The sequence below is a fragment of the Cucumis sativus genome, chromosome 6 (genome assembly GCF_000004075.3).
Source record: "Cucumis sativus cultivar 9930 chromosome 6, Cucumber_9930_V3, whole genome shotgun sequence".
Lineage (NCBI taxonomy): Eukaryota > Viridiplantae > Streptophyta > Magnoliopsida > Cucurbitales > Cucurbitaceae > Cucumis > Cucumis sativus.
In genome coordinates this window covers 16563936-16570121 of record NC_026660.2, presented here as the reverse complement: position 1 = coordinate 16570121, position 6186 = coordinate 16563936, and positions in this window count along the sequence as shown.

Sequence of the window (6186 nt, the reverse complement as noted above, 5' to 3'; positions counted from 1 at the left end):
CCAGTAACATCCTCTTTTCCTTACAATCCCTTGATCAGATGGGTATTAAAGACTTTTTAGTGTAGGATATTAAAAACCACATGTTTCTTCATCAATAAAAAGAAAAGAAAAAAAAACTAACCCACATGATGTAGTGGAAATAGGATCTGAATTATAGGTGATATTTGAGAATGATGTTAAGTTCAACTGTTCAAGAACTATCTTTAGAGCCATATGTCAACTTTTGCTTAAGAAAGAAACAAGTGGGTTGTTGTTGAGTAAATTACCAATTACAATGATCAACCGGGGACTTGCTAGTTTAAACAGTGGGCTGTTTGGAATCTCGAATGGTCTCATTTTGTCTAAATTTAACTAGTTTTTGACACGATGGATAATTTGTTACTGTAGATCAAGTAGTTATCTGCACTCTCTCTTTCTCTCAAGGCAAATCATCCATGTCCAGCAATTCTCTTCATATCCTATGTATTTCCGTACACTACAAACCTAATCGATATTTGATATTTGAAAAATGAGGGTACTTCAGATATAGGGCAGAATTATGCACTCTACTTGGGAAGAGGGCTGTCTCTTCTTGTACAACTACTTTTCACTTAACCTTTAACCTCAGACCTTGGGGAGGTTGAGAGTACATGTATAGACCAGTTGACCTATGTTCGAGTTGGCATGTTTATCCTTAACAAAGCTTTGTTATTTGCAGAGAAATGCGACATCAACTTATAATATCCTAAATGAGGAGGGTAGAATTGTAGCTGCAGCGCTTCTGCCTTATGGAGTTTCTTCATGACCCACCGCCCAGAGCCAGACTCGGTTGTTGTTATGGATGCCTCTAAATTGCAGGATTCTTCTACCTCTCAAATCTTACAAGTATTACTTAGCGCTTTGATCTCTACTCATTTGTAGAATGACTACAACTATCGAGTCACTTGGTCCTTTTTGCTGTATAGATATACTGTTATTGTCATAACCTGCCATCAAGAATTATAGTGTATATATATTAAAGTGTTGGTTATTTTCTTGTACATTGGTGTGAAACTTGTATAATTTCAAATTTGTCATTCTCAGCTACATTATTGTCATTCTAATGGTTCGTGTAATGGTGGAGCTGCATGGAGAACATAATAAAACTATAGGAAATTGAGAAATGTGATAGTTAATAGTTGTTGTAAATTGGAGAACGATGACAGTTATTTAACAAAATAAATTGTCACGATTGCTCTATATGTGACAGGAATAACATGTCGTCATATGATAAACAATGACAATTTTTTAAAAAAAAAACTGTCACGATTGCATTATATTTGACTGGAAAAAAATGTCGTCAATGGCAAAACAATGACATTTAATGTTATCGAAAAACTGTCACGATTGCACAATCGTTGACTGGAAAAAAATGTCGTCAATAACTAAACAATGACATTTTTACAAAAAAAAACTGTCGCGAAAAACATATTCATGACAATTAATACATGTCACGATAATAGAATTCGTGACAATTATTTAACTGTCGTTAATAAAGAAATGATGATAGTTATTGAATGTCATAAAATAAATTATGACAGTTATTGAATGTCGTTGAATGTTGATTAACAACATTTATTTCATGTCATAAAACAACCTATTGCGACAGTTTTCAAAAACTGTCGTCGAAGGCCTTTCCATGACTCCCGCTTCTATGACTGAAAATAACTGTCGCGAAATCCGTTCGCGACAGTAAATAACTGTCGTCGTAGCCCACTTTTGTACTAGTGATTTGCTCCATGGCAGCAAGGTATGCATGAGTGACAGGTGCAGTAGGGTCGATAACTTGTACAACATGCTGTCCTTAAGGCTGGTTACGTCTAAAAATTATTTAAATTCAAAAACTGTAACACCTAAAAATTAAGGTAATTTTATTTTTTTAATTATCTTAGTTTAATTTAATTTATGATGGATTTAATTGGGTGTTATAATTTTTTTAGTATTGTGGAAATTGTGATTAATTGAATGTTCAGTGGAAGATTATTTAATTAATTATACTATTGAAAATTTTGGTGAGATTTAAGTTTATTGGTTAATTATATATGTATATAATTAATTAAGTTATGGAAGGGTAGAATAATATATTATTGATTTTTTTTAGGAAAAATATTTTTTAGAGAGAAAATAATTATATTGTGGAAAATCTAATTATTTGGAAAGATATTGTATTTTTGGGGAAAGTAAAAAGTTTGGTTTGATGGGTATTTAACGAGGAGAGAAAGTATGATTTGATTTTGGTTAATTTGTTAATTAGCAAAAGAAAAGGAATAATGATAATAATAATAAATATCATTATTATTATTATATATAATTAACCCTTGTGAAACGTGCAAAAAAGGGAACTATTCATCATCTTCTTAATTCTTCACAAACCCCAGCCGCCATCGTGCTCCGTTGCAAGGATCACCGCTCGTCGTTTGTTGACACCGTCATTCCTCCTTTGTTCCTTAGTGACGAAGTCGCACAAGCCGACTATGCACCCCCCACCTCCTACGTTTGCATGTAGGTGAAGCCGAGGAATCTCTCTCTTTTCATTTCATCAATCATCTAGTTTTTGAACGTTTTCATTAAGCCTTACCGTCGTTAAGTTTTGTCTCGTGCCACCCAGATCTCATTGCCGGCAATCGTTAAACGAACCCTTGCTTGAGCAAGTCGATCTGTGTATCACAGAGCCACTTATCTACTCCTTCGTAAATCGCGCTTGTCACAGCCGATTTCTTTCTCCTTTTGTGAGTTGTGCACCCGAGCTGACTGCCAAGTCGATTCTCCTCCTGCAGAGCCGCGTGGGCCATTTCTACCTTAGTTTAAGCCAAGTTGCTTTTTGGTATCTCTTGAGTTGTGTTGGTTTGGTATGCCCAAATGAATATTTTTTGGATCTTAAATAAGTTTACCATGGAATGAGTTAAATTATTTTTGTTTGAAGGTTCAAGTGTTAATTTGAGGATTTGAGACTCCGAAATTTTCCATTCAAGGTTTTGTTTGATTCAACCTTAATCTTGGGGGTCAGTTTGGATGCTTAATTAAATAGTTGGAAGTTTGGATGCTTAATTAAATAGTTGGGTGATGGTTGACAAAATTAATAATTTTAATTTTGTTTATGTTTATGACTGAATTAGTTGATAATTAATCTCCAGGTAAGAAGTTTTATTATTAGATCCTTACATTATGTTTTCTCTTAGTATGCATTAACGTAGCCATGATGCATGTGATGTGACTGTGAAGAATGTTAGATAATGATAGCTACATAAAAAATCGTTATGTATGACTAAGATATGTGATGACCACGATATGTTATGAATGAGATATACTATGGTTGAGATACATCATGTTTGAGATATGTTATTTATGTTATGTTATATGTATAGACTATGATGTTGTGTTAGCTTTACCTATTAGAGTCGTATCATATGGGTGTCCCTCGAGATCACCACCTATTTATGTTTGTGTGACTTAGCTTTTATATGCGAATCAATAGGATCACTTACACTTCTTTAGGGTGACTCCTTCGAGTTCACCAAGAGTCTAGATGTGTTCCTACAAGATCACTGGATAGCGTACGTTTGGGAGCACAATAGATATTCGATATTTTCTTACAGGACTATAACGAGAGGTTAACAGACACGTGGCAGGAGTAGTAGTGGGTCACTTACTTAGTATAAATTTATACTCACCCTTTTCTATGTTTAATTTTTCAGGTAAAGGAGCAGGTAAAGGCAAGCTCGCGAATGGCAAGAAGTGACCGTGGATCGTCATAGGGAACATCTTATGTTTTCTTCCACATTTATGTTTTGAGTATTAAATTTATTTCAGAACCCATGTTTACTTTTAGATATATTTTTTTTATTTTAAATAGGTTCCGAACTAATATTTTATTATATACTTTACTTATATTTTATGAGTGTTTCTTTTTAAAACTTAGTATTTTCTTTGATTTAAATAAAAAGTCTTTATTTGTTTTAGTGGTAATGATCTCACCTTAGTATAAAGTGTTGGATCGTTACAGAAAGGTATTTTAGAAACACTTTTCGAGGAGCATTGTTCAATCTGCATACCCCCAAAACGAGCAAGGCAATTGAGCATGACTCATTATTAAACGAACCATGTCTAACAAGGTTTTATTTCTCATTTCTAATATACCATTTTGTTGAGGTGTACCAGGTGCTGAAAGTTGTAATTGGATTCCATGTTCTATCATATAGTCCTGGAATCTCAAATCCATATACTCTCCACCTCGATCAGATAAAAGTATTTTAATTTTTTTACTTGATAGATTTTTAACTTCAGCCTTATACTTCTTGAACTTTCCAAGAGCTTCAGACTTACGTTTCATTAAGTATAAATAATCATACCTTGAATAATCATCTATAAAAGAGATGAAGTATTCAAAACCTTCTCTAGCTTTTACATTCATTGGACCATAGTGGTCTGAATGTATAAGTTCTATGGGCTCTTTGGCTCCATAGCATTTTCTAGTAAAAGGTCTCTTTAGTCAACTTTTCTTCAAGACAAGATTCACATGGAGGCAATGAATCATCTTCTAACTCATTTAGAAGTCCATTCTTTACCAATCTCCCGATCCTATCGAGATCAATATGACCTAATCTTGAATGCCAAAGATAGGTATTATTTTGAGTATTAGCAGTTTTAAACATCTCATGATTTAAAATTGCTTTCGCTTTGTTAGGTCTTAATACATACAAAAGTTGTCTTCAAGCTTAGCTGAACAAATGTGTACACCATTCTTAGAAATGAACACTTCATTTAAAGAAAAATGTTACATTATATGATTGTTCAATAAGACAAGAAATAAATATAAGATTCCTTTTAATCTTAGGAACTATATACAAGTTTTTTAAAAACAAGAATCTATTTTAAAAAGAAAATTTAACATCTCCCATTACACGAGCTGAAATGGCATCTCTCGTTTTAACTTCGAGTGTATCTCATCCTCCTCGAGTAGCTTAAAGGAACTAGTTTTATGTAAAGAAGAGCAAACATGACTAGTGGCTCCTAAATCAAGTATCTAGACATTTTGGTCATTTTCCACTAAACATGTTTCTAAGGCAAGTAAATTATATTTACTTTCTTTTTAATTCTTCTTAAATATCTCTTGAAGCGAATCCTTGATCTGACGTCTAATGACCATGGTTTTGTGTTTCTTGCTTAGTATGTCAGACATACTAGACAAGAGATACACACAGGCCTTGTCATTGGCCTTTGTCCAATGATTATATGCATCCCTAAAATTTTTAGATGCATTTCGAGCAGAGGAAGTAGCAAAATGGTGTAGTTGAAAGGAAAAATCGTACTTTGCAAGAATTTGCTAGATCAATGTTGAATGAGTATGGTTTACCTAAATATTTTTGGACGGAAGCCGTTCACACCGCTTGCTATGTTTCAAATAGAGTTTTAGTTAGACCCTCTTTAGATAAAACTCCTTATGAACTTTGGCATGGTAAAATTCCAAATATTGGGTATTTCAAAGTTTTCGGTTGTAAATGTTTTATTTTGAATAACAAAGAAAAACTTGGAAAATTTGATTCTAAGACGGATGTTGGTATTTTTCTAGGATATTCCTCTACTAGTAAAGCTTATAGAGTTTTCAATAAGAAAACTTTAGTTATTGAGGAATCTATTCATGTTGTATTTGATGAATCTTGGAATAATGTTTCTAATGAGTCTATTTGTAGTGATGATTTAGAAAAAGATTTTGGAGATTTACTTGTTAATGACAAAGGCAAAGAAATTGTTCCAAGTATGCAAGATGTGAACATCATAGAAAAGAAAGAAGAGGGTTCTTCATCCTTGCCTAAAGAGTGGAGATATGCTCTATCCCATCCCAAGGATCTAATTCTTGGCAATCCCGAACAAGGTGTCAAAACTCGTTCTTCTATTAATTTATTTAGTAATCTTGCTTTTGTGTCTCAAATTGAACCTAGAAGTTTTAAAGATGCCGAATGTGATGAGTTTTGGATTTTAGCTATGCAAGAAGAATTAAATCAATTTGAAAGAAACAAAGTTTGGAAATTAGTCCCTAGGCCTTCTAATGCATCTACAATCGGAACAAAATGGGTTTTTAGAAATAAGATAACGAAAGCAAAGTGCTTTCAAGAGCTATGGTTATCTGCTTTTTTGGAAGGTGATGATATCACATTAGAGGCAATTCTC